The sequence below is a fragment of the Podarcis cretensis genome (assembly GCF_951804945.1).
Source record: "Podarcis cretensis genome assembly, chromosome: 16".
NCBI lineage: Eukaryota > Metazoa > Chordata > Lepidosauria > Squamata > Lacertidae > Podarcis > Podarcis cretensis.
This window is the reverse complement of record NC_137186.1, coordinates 1,365,946-1,378,927: the sequence shown is the minus strand read 5'-3', so window position 1 is coordinate 1,378,927 and position 12,982 is coordinate 1,365,946. Positions and strand designations below refer to the sequence as shown.

Below are 12,982 nucleotides of genomic sequence, written 5' to 3'. Positions count from 1 at the left end.
ATTCTCAAACATCAATGAGTTTAAACTGTGCCTTTATGGTCAGTTGGGCATTTGGAAACATTATCCTTTGATGATCCAATTATTCTTATCTCTTATATGTATGTATTTTTATATATATGCATTCTTAATTTATGAAAATTGTACACATTCAAGCACATTGAACCTATAAAGTTCTGTATTTCAGGAGCAGGCAATTTGTAACCTTTCAGCTAATTGTAGATGGGTGTCAAAGGGGAGGAAATTGAAAGAAAAGAGGGTGAGACAGAAATTTGTGTGAGAGAGAGACAGACAGACAGACAGACAGACAGACAGACAGATGGCAGAAATTCAGAAAAAAAAGGAATTGAATGGTTGCACCTTGACAAAGGACAAAATTGTGGGAGAAAGAGAGTGTCCTGCTGATGTTTCCATATAGCCCCAACCTCCCCACAGCCCTGTCCTTTCTCACTCCATTAATGTAAACTTGAGCCACACTCGTGTGGGGAGAGAGGCTCTGCAGCACTTCTACTATTCTGTACTTGTTAGAAAGTACAGGGAGAGAGAGAGAGAAATGAGCAGAGTGAAAAATGCCAGTCCATACTTTGTCCCCATTGACTACCTATTTCCAGAGAAAACTTGAACATAACAGAACAAACAGAAACTGCTGCCAAACACCAGCCTAGGATATCAAGTGGCTCCTTTGAACGATCCATTTGTATCATGAAAACAGAAATGGCTAAAGAAAAGTCTGAATCATGGCAGCAAACAGTTCACTAGAAGAGCACCCCGTGCCTTACGTGCAGAAATTTCCTAATACAGGGCAAGGTGATGTCAGTAGAGTTGGGAAATGATCCTCTTTAAAACTTTTTGAGCACCTGATAGAACAGACCAGGGCTAGGGAGCCTGTAGTTTTTTTCCTGCTGCTGGATTCCAGCCCCGTCCTCCCTGTTCATTAATCACGGTGTCTGTGGCTGACGAGAATTGGGAGCCCAGTGTCATCTCAATGGCCACAAGTTCCCCTTCCTCTTGGACAGACAATGGTGAAATAGAGGGACTCAGAAGAAAGCAGCTTCCAAGAATGCAATGCAGCAAAAGTTAGCCCCAACACATTCTCCTTCTTCCCAACAGGTCTTAACTGGTGAATAACGTTTCTGGTTCTATCATCTTCTTATAGTCAGGTAGCTGAATACTGAAGAAGAGTACTGTGAGGAGATGAATGCTGTGATGAGATATTTTGTGCAATGCATCATTATCCTGTGAAAGTCACTTTATTTGCAGCCTGGTGACCAAGTTCTACCAGCACATCCTTGCCTTGGTGTTTGCTGTTGATGAGATCAATGATAATCCCAGGATCTTGCCCAATGTCACCCTCGGGTTCCACATCTACGACAGCTATACTGATTCCAAGATGACCTACCGCACCACTATGGACCTACTCTTCAAATCACATCACTTCATCCCCAACTACAAATGTGGCACCCAGGAAAATTTAATAGGAGTCATAGGTGGATTCAGCTCTGATACATCTTCACGCATGGCAGACATCTTAGGTCTTTTCAAGATTCCGCAGGTAAGATCCGAGAAGCAGAGAAATGGGGATTTCTCTTGATACTCTCTTTCTAGTAGGATTCATAGTTATGGAAGTGGTGTAATGAGAAAGGAAATTAATATGGTCTGAATGACGTGGACTTGCATCATGGAATCTCTTGTTTTAGTTGACCGTATGTAAGCCCACTCTGGAAGCATTTTTTACTTAAAAGTGAGGTAGAAATGATCAAAATAAAATAATATGGGTATCCAACTATGAGAACAAGATGGAAGAAGTCCCAAAAATGTGCATTATACACATAGAAAATAGGACTGAATATCTCAAGGAAAAGATACCATATGTTTATTTTGTGCAGGTTTGTAAAAGGAAACAGCGGCTTAAAAATAAGTAAATTGTGGGTATATAAAATTGCACAGTATGGAAATATTTAGATAAATGAAATCACTATGAGCTCCTGTTTCCACTCTGTATGTACTGCCTGGCTTTTGTTTTTCAGATTTCATATGGCTCTTTTCAACCAGCAGTTAATTACCAAACCAAGACCTCTTCCTTTTATCGAATGGTTCCTAGTGAAGATTTTCAGTACAGAGGAATCGTTCAACTGCTTTTGCATTTTGGATGGAAATGGGTCGGTCTCATTGCCCAGGATGATGAAGGTGGAGAACATTTCTTGGAGGTCATAGAGTCAATGCTCTCCAAGAGTGGGATCTGTTCTGAATTCACAAACATAGTTCCAACAAATGCTCGCTACTCCAAAGGTCTGTATCAAATGTTCTTAAAGCGAGTCGGAAATCTCCCAGGTTTTCTGGCGAGCAAAGCTAATGCTGTTATTGTATCTGGAGAAAGTGCACCAGTTACATGGTTGGCAAATACTGTAGTAATGATCCATGCCTATCAACTAAAATATCCTTTGTATAAACTCTCTGCCGCAAAGGTGTGGATCACGACAGCCCAAATTGATTTCAAGTTCTTCAGAGTTCAAATGGTGACTGGCCTTTCGACCCGAATGTTCCATGGCACTCTCTCTTTCACAATTCACACAAAGGAGATTCAAGATTTCTATGACTTTCTTCGGAATGTAAACCCTTCCTGGGCAGATGGAGATGGTTTCATCAGTGATTTCTGGGCAGAATCATTCCGTTGTTCTGCTTCAGACTCGGGAATTTCTAAATTCTTCAGAAGTGCATGCACAGAAGAGGAGATGCTGGAGAGCCTTGCTACACCGTTCTTTGAAATGCGCATGACTGGCCACAGCTACAGTATCTATAATGCTGTCCATGCTCTAGCACATGCCTTGCATGCCTGGTACTTAGTAAGAGCCAAGAACAGAAGAACGGAGGCTTGGGACGGACTGTCTTCTTGGAATGTGGAGCCCTGGCAGGTAGCGCTTCCTTACAGACAAGTTGTTGTGCCCTGGGTTTAGGACAGTGGTGTGGCATACAGAAGAGATATTCTTTGAAAATGCTACAGCACATGTGGGGGGGGGATTAAGGAAGACTCCTCCACCCGTGGCAAATGGGAAAACTTGGAAGGAGGCATAAGCAGGCCTCCCATTGTGCAGGAGCTAAAGACCAGGTACCCATTTAGTTAACTTACAGTACAATGGTCTGGGTGAGTGCAGGATTTCAGCCTAGGCTTGAGACTTGCATAGAAGGGAGGAAGCGAGGTTATGGTGCATTCAACAGTTGTGTGTCAGGGCAGGAAATCAACATGCTGAGAGATTTATTATATGGAAATAGAATGAAGAGGAAAGCTTCACCTGTTTACATTCTGTCCATCAGATGTTTTATTATATTTATTATATTTCATTATAAAAGAGAAAGAGTCATCACTGTTTTTATTTCTGGACATCCCATTCCATCTGGAAGAGGACCAAAAAAATTGCATACGTCAAAAGGCATTAAAAAAAATACACTTAATTTCTGCCCAGATTTTTAAAAAATCCCTTTCAAATATGGGCAGAAGTGGAACCTGATGGGCTGAGTTCCTTCCTCCTGTAGAATGAGATATTCTAAAATTCATTTTTAATAGGACGTAGTTTTACTTTGGGTAATATGTGTCCAAAAATAACAGATTCCACTTCACATTTGTCCCTTTACAAGATGAATTAGTTTGTGTTGAGTTCACAGTGGAATTCAAGTTCACTCAACATCTGGCCCTCCAGATATTGGTGAGCATTGATGGAAGTTGCAGTCTGAAAACATCTGGAGGACCACAGCTTCTCCATCCCCACATTAAGCCCCACTTTAATATTTCAACATTTTTTATCTTTCTCTTTTTTCCAAGCTCCACTCATTCCTTCACCAGATCTCCTTCAACAACAGCGCTGGAGATTTAATTGCACTCAATGAACATGGGGAATTAGCAGCTGGATTTGATGTTACAAACGTGATCACTTTCCCTAACAATTCCTACATCAGGATGAAAGTGGGGATGCTGGACCCTCATAAGCCTCCGGGCAAAGAACTGACCATTGATGAGGACAGTCCCATGGAATGGCACAGAGGCTTGGCTCAGGTTTCAAGTATCAACATTCATTGCCATGCAGTGAAGTGGGAGGGTTAAGAGATGTTAAGGAGGGACGAAGAATTCATTCATGCAATGCACAGCTTTGAAATTCAGTGGAATGCCACATTGTGTTGACAAATAAGAGTGTGCTGAAAATAATGAAATATGTGGAGGGTGCGCATTCCAGTGGAGACAAATTCCCATTATCTACTTCGTTAAGCTGCTGTATCTAAGTGATTTACAGTAAAATAAGCACATAAGATGCACGAGTTAAAGCATAAATCACAAATTACTATTGTAGCAGAATATATTGATACATGACCAGTGGTGGGGCTAGGGGTCTCAAATTTCAGCAGCACCTGTGTGACACTAAAATTCAGTGTCCCCACCTTTTATCTTCCATTCTGCACCACAGTTTCAGCACCCCCTGCAGTGCCCCCCAGGAGCCTCACCCGGTGCGACCGAACCCATCGCATATCCCCAAATCCGCCTCTGGCATAGCAACAGGATCAAAGTGTGAAGAAGGAGCAAATACACAATTAAGATTTAATCAGAAAATCGTCAGATAAAAAATAAAGTTTCTAGCAGCCCTCAAAATGTATACTCAGCCTGTTTCCCTCCTGGTAGACCTCATCCAAAGGAGCAACCAAGGCTCATTCATTAATGAGAGTAGGCCTGAACTGTTATGCACTGAAGTTCTCATCCTGGGCCAGCGGGGGGATACTGTAGATAGTTTTCACTCAGGTCCACATATGCAAATAAGGGATTGAAAGTGAAGTTCAGTAATTGGATAGTTACAGAAAGTTGTTACTGTTGCGTTGTAGTGGAGCTAAGCAGGCTGGCTGAACCCTTCAGTTCTGTTCTGTTCTGGCCTGTGAATAAACAAGAGCTGTTTGAAGAATCGCTATGTCGTCTGATATGTTCACCCACAACTTAACATGAACCTAGTGCACAGGGGGGCTATTCATCGGGAGGAATATATTACAATTGCCTCCAGTTACATCCAGCTGCATAACTCTGCAAAAGAATTGTAGTTTACTCCTCACAGAGCTACAATTCCCAGCACCTTTAAAAAACTACAGTTTTCAGGATTATTTGGGGTGGGTGAGTTTTATGTGTGCTTTAAATGTATGGTGAACACAGGCACAATGTCATTTGCAGAACTTTTTACTGAAGGATCATCTGATATAAGATGAATTCTCTGGATGTATTTTAATGCTAAATTTTCCTATACTTTTTTGGACAGGTACCACCCCTTTCGGAATGTAATGATGAATGCCGCCCTGGCAACGGGAAGAAAAAGAAGGAGGGGAAGAAATTTTGCTGCTATGATTGTGCTCCATGTCCAGATGGGATGTTCTCAAACGAGAAGGGTAGGGCATGTCACATTAAGATGAACCAAGCAATACAATTGACTGCAGTAAATTGTGACCAGTTCTTTTGCAAGCTTCTTTTAATTAGCTTTGTAAGTTTTATGAAATAATGGCATTTTATATTCATTCTCACTGCTTAAATGTATACTGTACATTTGCACTTCCTTTCTCTTAATCAAGTAAGGAAAAGATTGCTGGAATGACAAATGATTCATGTTAACATAAACAAGTTCCCAGATGACTTGGATGCCATAATGGCCGAATTTGTGATCTATAAGACATAGAATGACCTTCCATTACTAGTAATTGCACCTCAGTTAACTGAGAAAGGATGTTAAGGTCGGCATTTGTACACATTCCCCCAAATGATGAGGCAGCACTCAAGAATCTGTGTGATTTTGAATAAGCAACAACTCTGAAAACTTTTCTGGGAATATGCAATGGCTTAAAAATGAATGTAACAGGAATCCGTGTCTCCCCAGTGTAGGTACCCTGTCAAAATGAAGAAGAGTTTGTTATTCAGTCCTCTCTAGGAAACCTCAGGACTTTTAATGAACCTGACACACGTATGTAATAAGAAACTCTCACACATTCATATGTCACAACACATTTGCTCTGCTCAGGGTAAAATCTTAAGAAAACATTTGATGTATCAAACCTTTTTGCCCAAGAGAAAAATATATATATAAGGTTTAGTCAATGAGAGATAGACATATCATTAAAGAAGACAATAATGCCATATGATCAAAACTGTTGAATTGCTGAGGCAAAATTCACAATTGACTGAGCATAAGCTCAAGTTCTTTCAATTAGAGAAGACTGAGCAGATATCAAAAAAAAAAAATGCAGAGTTCCCCCTCCATCTTTCTTTTGATTAGGAAATATTTTAGAAGATACCTATGATGAGTGGTGAAGGCTATTTTCTCTACTTCCCAGAGAGAGTGGTTAGGTCTGGAGCTCTCCCACTTCCCCACCCTCTCCCTATCCTCCACTGCTCTGTCACATACTCCCATTTCCTCCACCAGCCACTCGCTCGCCAATTTCTGCAGCTCAGTCACCTGATCTATCAGCAGCTTCAGTCCCCCAGGCACCACTTTCCCACTCATCAGCCTCCACCGCTCAAGTGGCCACTAAGACTGTTGCCACGTTATATTTCCCTGTGTCATCTATCAGTCGACACATTAAAAAGATCTGGATAGAATTTGGCTGGGGAAAGGTAGGTAATTTGCATATATGATGGGTGGAATTTGTTTTTGAAGAATCTTGGCCAGAAAAGGTTGGCCTTTTCCCTTGTGAAATATACTCAGGCAGACTCCTGGGAAGGCTGTGCTTAAGCCCTAGAAGAGTGTTTTTCATTCACTTTTTTTTTTAGACAAAGAAACTTGTCGCAGATGTCCAGAAGATCAGTATCCAAACAAAGCCAAGGATCAATGCATCCCCAAAACGCCAAATTTCCTAGCATTTGATGACATTTTGACAATCGTTTCAACTTCCTTTGCACTTCTGTTCTCTCTGATCACAGCTTTGGTGCTTGGCATCTTCATTAAACACCGGGACACTGCCATAGTTAAAGCCAATAATAGGAGCCTCACCTACATTCTCCTCGTCTCTCTCCTCTTGTGCTTCCTCTGCTCCTTGCTGTTCATTGGAAGGCCCAATGAGGCAACCTGCCTTCTCCGACAAACTGCTTTTGGCACCATCTTCTCAGTGGCCCTGTCTAGCATCTTGGCCAAAACCATATCTGTAGTCTTAGCATTCATGGCCACCAAACCAGGATCCAGGATGAGGAAATGGTTGGGACAAAAGTTGGCTTATTCCATAGTCCTCTTCTCCTCCAGCATTCAAGTAGGCATCTGTGCTGTCTGGCTGGCAACCTCTCCACCAAAACCAGATTTGGACATGGACTCAGTGACAGAAGAAATTGTTCTTTTGTGTAACGAAGGGTCGGCCACAATGCTATATTGTGTCTTAGGCTATCTGGGCTTCCTGGCCATTGTCAGCTTCACTGTGGCCTTCTTAGCCAGGAAGTTGCCAGACAGCTTTAATGAAGCCAAGTTCATCACCTTCAGCATGTTGGTCTTCTGCAGCGTTTGGCTGTCCTTTGTTCCGACTTACCTGAGCACAAGAGGAAAACACATGGTGGCTGTGGAGATCTTCTCCATCTTGTCTTCCAGTGCAGGGTTACTGAGTTGCATCTTTTTCCCTAAATGCTACATCATTCTGCTGAGGCCTGAGCTGAACAACAAAGAACAATTGATACGAAGAAATACATAAATGCTAGAAGAGCTCTCTATTTTATGTTTTTGGTTTTCATAGATATGCACATGAACTGGGTCCATGTGGATTTCACAATCTCGGCAGTTCTGTGTTTTATTTTTGGGAACTCTCCCCACATATGCTACATGATTGTGCCAATGCCTGAGCTTATTTTTAAAAAAGCATCTAATACAAAGAGAGTTATAGCAACAGCATAAAAATACTTCAGTTGTAAAATTAATACATTAAGTTCTATAAATAATAAATGAGGTTTTTGTTCCATTTCTGTTGTATTTATTCTACATGGCGATAAAAGGGGGTGTACGTCCAATGAGAAAGAATCAAACTACTTTTGTGCCTTATTCCTGAATTGTAGAACTGTCATCTTTTTGTTTTAGGTGCTGTTTTGCCGGGGGGAGTAAAGGGAGCTGTAAGGATGACTAACTCCTCGTGCCTCTCTAGGCAACCCACTCTGCTGCTTTTTTCCGGCTCCTGCCAGCCTCCTCCAGACCCTCTCCCAATGATTTACTGGCCCCCTGCAAACACTCCTCTCCTTCTTGCAAAGCTGCTGATCCCCTCCGCGGCTGAAAGCACCCAGGTGGACAAAGGGAGGGGATCTCTCTCCTCCCCCACCCAACTGCACTGTAATCTTACTGAGATGTAAGTGTAAGTACGGGCCCCTGGCAGTGCTGCAAATGGAAAGGCTACAGAGAAGGAAGATTGTCCCTTGAATAGGGATCAAGCCCTCCCTCCCTCCCTCCTCGGACCACCTTAGGAATACACCAGTCGGAACCAATGATTTTCCCACTCTGCTCCCCCCTGATAATAATATTTATTAAGTTTTCCATTTTAACAATCCAATAAAAAACCACATTAAAAACATTCCAAATTATAAAATAATCAAACAATCCAAATTTTATGCCTAATTATAAATCTTTGGTTGACTTCCCATGCTCTGATGATAATCTCACATTTGTGCTGCTTCTCTTAATTAGTCAAGGTAGTTCCAATAAATCAATCTGATGTTAATCCTTTGTTTATTTTAACAGCCTCTGAGTCCGTCTGGCTTAGACCAATATAGTATGTTTCTCTGTGGGTGTTTATTTTCTCCCTCTCTGCCTCTCTCACTTCAACGGCCCTCAAATATGCCCAGACGTATCAGCACCATCAAGGCTGTTTGGCTGAACATTCTCATTTTCAACAGTTATAAATAAGCTTCATCAATTTATGAAGGAGTTTTGGTTTCAACCTAAATTTATGATTCGAGAACAGAAAAGCAGCAAATGTAACTGTGAAGATGTGCTGGTCCCGGGGGGGGCGGGTTTACCATGCGGCGTGGTCTGAGTCCGGTCCTAGGTCAAGGGTATGGAGGCTGTCCGTCAAGGGCGAAGCAGGGTCCAAGGCAAGAAGCCGGGCGTGGTCAGGAACTGGCAGGAACAGATTACCAACGATGTTGTTCCTGCAACCTGGGACTGGGCTGACTGGCCTTTATCTCCTCTGAGGCATAGGGCGGTCCCGGCCCACAGGTGACTCGCCTCTCCTGGCCTTAAGGTGAGCACTCCTCCTGTGAGAACTTAGTTCTAGTTCCCTCCACCTTTCTGCCCTGAGCCTCTGCAGCTCAGGAGAGGCTGGAGGGTTACTGGACCCAGAGGCAACCTCACCTTCCCCTGAAAGGGCTGGGAGAGGAGCACCTGCAGGCAATGGGTCCTTGATCACCTCCGGAGCCAGAGTGGATTCATCTGGTGTCTGCTCCTGAGGATCCGGCACAGGTGAGGGCCCTTCAGGCTCAAGCCCCAGCCCCGGCTCAGCTGGCCCTGGAGGCGGGGACTCCTGTGCAGGCTGGGATTCCTCAGGTTCAGCCTCTGAATCGGATTCCCAGGCCATCACAGAAGACCTGTTCTCCAAATAGAAATAAAACGTCCCAAAGGAAGCTTCTTCAACTGTTAGAAGGTGTCAGCTTTTATTCTCCAACCCCCCACCCCTAGTTGGACTTCCTACCACCAGCTACCCTTTGGGAATGATCCCAGGAGATGGAAGTAGGTAGGTCAGGATGACACCAGTCTTCCATATGGACCATCTCCTCTTCTTGTCCTGTGAGAAATATCACTGTGACTTTATAGATATATATTAATCTTTATAATTGAATTAATAAATTACGATTCTACTTGCAATCTGTCCCAAAATGATTTGTATTCTAAGCTAAGGATAAAATTAAATGCATTTAATGAACAATGATCTAGTTCTAAGGCAAATTGCTGGTTTTGGACTCTCGGAATGAGCCTAATGAGTTATAACTTCACCCTGAAATAGGAAATCTCATCTTGGAGGACACGATGGGGTAACAAATAAAACTGATGTTTCATATTAAGATACAGTATGTTTGCTGGACCTCTGGTCCTCCTTCAGCAAATGATTGCAAAGAAAAGCACCTTCAAGGACCGTTAACTTTGCAGTTTCTTTTCAGTGAGGCTAAAATACACGTTCTATAACCTTTGGAGGAAATAGACACTCGTTTCACTATGAGAGCAACATCTTACCTATCAGCAGTTGTGGGCGAAGAAGGGGAGTTGCAGTGTTCTGCTCACATTTGGAAAGTATCTCCTACCAGGGCCAACCCACCCATGAAGTGGGATGAGAAGAAGAAGAAGAAGAGTTTGGATTTGATATCCCACCTTTCACTCCCTTTAAGGAGTCTCAAAGTGGCTCACATTCTCCTTTCCCTTCCTCCCCCACAACAAACACTCTGTGAGGTGAGTGGGGCTGAGAGACTTCAGAGAAGTGTGACTAGCCGAAGGTCACCCAGCAGCTGCATGCGGAGGAGCGGAGACACAAACCTGGTTCCCCAGATTACAAGACTACCGCTCTTAACCACTACACCACACTGGCTGTGGCAGCCACCTTAGACAGCAGAAGACTTTGAGGCACTGCTCCTGTGGGCAACTTACCTCTCCCACCACCTCTGACACCAGCGTAGAGGCAGAGCCATCATTGGCACCAATTTCTGGCATGATCACTTGAGATCTCATGGAGAGCAAGAGGTCTTACTAGAGTTCAGTGAGATCACGTGAAATCTCACTGGAAATTGTGATCAGTGCCAGCAGAAGAGATCTCAGGTTGGGTGGAACAACAGGGCACAGATGCAGTCCCTGTTTCTCCTCAAGCAGTGAAATGGGAAGCATTGCCTGTGGTGCTTCCCCACCCTGGTCACCTATGTTAGATATAACGTAGCAGTCACCTGGAGAGGAGGGGCCTGGGCTAGCAGACAGAAGGTGGATACATTGAGTGGTATGTGTCTGTAAGCATTTTCTGAGTGGTGTTTGCTTCAAAAAGCACCTATGCAATACCTGCCCATTCCAATGAAGGAATAAGTGTGTGTGTGTGTGTGTGTGTGTGTGTGTGTGTGTGTGTGTGTGCAGGGCATTGTTTCTAGAAAAAAGGGTGCTGGAACTTGTTGACATTTTTTTTAGGGGGAGCAACCAACCCAAGCTGTTGAGCTCTTTTTGAAGGAGAAAACATATCTTCTTCACCTGATTGCCTTCCACCTCCCCCTGCCGCCCCAACTGCTGTGCTGTCCACTGCCTCCACCACACAGCCCTGACCGCCATGCTATCCTCCTCTTCCGTCCCGCAACCCTGAGTGTCATGCTTGGGAATGGCACTGCAATGCTACAGAGGTGCCGGAACTCAACAAAGAGATGCCGGAACTCAGATCTGGCTGAATAAAAGCCCTATATATATATATGCAGAATGATATATATACACAATAAATTTCATGGCATTGTTTATTCATATAGTTTATTTTCTCTAGGATATATTATTTACTCTCAGTTATTCAACTTGGCCCCAGCACAATGATGCAGCATTTAGAGGTGAAAATGCAACCCAGCAGGCCACAGTGTGATAGACATGACATCTTCAGAATGAAGAGGTGGACATATGCCTTCATTTTATTTTCCTTACTAATTGCCCCCTGTTGTTCAGCTCAGGTCGCAGAAGAATGATGTAGCACTTAGGGGAAAAGATGCAGGCCAGTAACCCAAAACTGGAGGACAAGATGGAGAATATTTCCACAGCCACTGTGTATTTTCCTTTGGTGCTCAGGTAGGTTGGAACAAAGGATAACCAAACACTACAAAACACCAACATGCTGAAAGTGATAAATTTGGCTTCATTGAAACTGTCAGGTAATTTCCTGGCAAGGAAAGCCACCACGAGGCTGATAATGGCTAGGTAACCCATATAGCCCAAGAGCAAATAAAACATGGTAGTGGAACCTTCATTACATTGCAGTATAATCTCCTCATTCACTGAGTGCATGTCTGTGTCTGGGAATGGAGGGAAAGTACTTAACCAAAGAGTACATATGTCAAGTTGAAGAAAGGAACAAGAAAGGATGATGGAATTTGTCAATCTTCTCCCCACCCATTTTCTTATTGTAGAACCTGGCTTGGTTGCCATAAATGCCATCACCACCATGATGGTTTTTGCTAAAATGCTGGAAAGGGCCACAGAGAATATGGCACCAAACGCTGTTTGTCGGAGGAGACAGATCACTTTCCCAGGCTTTCCAATAAAGAGTAAGGCGCTGAGGAAGCAAAGGAGGAGGGAGATGAGGAGGATGTAGGTGAGTGTCCGGTTGTTGGCTTTAACGACTGGAGTCTCCCTGTGCTTGATAAAAATCCCAAGGACTAAAACTGTGATCAATGAGAAAGCAATAGTCAAGGTAGCTAAGATGATCCCTAAATCTTCCTTGTAAGAGAGGTAACTTTGAACCTTAGCAATGCATCTAGTTTGGTCCTTGTTTGGATATCGGTCTTCTGGACATTTGACACAGGCATCCATATCTGAAAACAACAAAGAGGCGTTCAAATATTTCTATAGGTTGAGCTGCATAATTCTAATAATCTAATTTAGTGCAAGAGTTTGCTGTTGATTATGGCTTTTGATATTTTTGATATAAACCCTGATTGAAATCAATGTAGAAAATCAGTTTCCTCCAAGAGCACCTGGTCAGCAACTTGGATGGCTTTAAAAGAGGATTGGACAAATTAATACAGAATACGGGTATCAATGAGGCAATATGCATCTGAATACCGGCTCCTGGAAATAACACAAGGAAGAGTGTTCTTGTGTTTGGGTTGTATGTTCAAGGGATGTGCATTCTCAAAGCAAATACGATATGTTACAGCAGATGACTGATATCACAATACACAATTGTCTCCTACCCTTCTGGCCAGATATCATTCCTTCTGGACACAGAGCACAGTCATAACAGCAAAATTTCTCTCCCTCCTTCTTTTTCCTGCTGTAGCCAGGAT

The 12,982-nt window shown here is 43.1% G+C and overlaps 1 protein-coding gene across 1 annotated transcript in view; it reads left to right on the top strand.

Annotated features, from left to right (window-relative positions):
• The window catches only part of LOC307205699 (uncharacterized protein), a 330,448-nt gene extending 319,377 nt beyond the window's left edge, over positions 1-11,071 (top strand). Inside the window, exon 6 of the transcript XR_013834053.1 lies at positions 11,028-11,071. The gene's annotated coding sequence lies outside the window, so the exon portion shown is untranslated. The remainder of the gene's footprint in view (positions 1-11,027) is intronic.
• Positions 11,072-12,982: the final 1,911 nt, after the last annotated feature.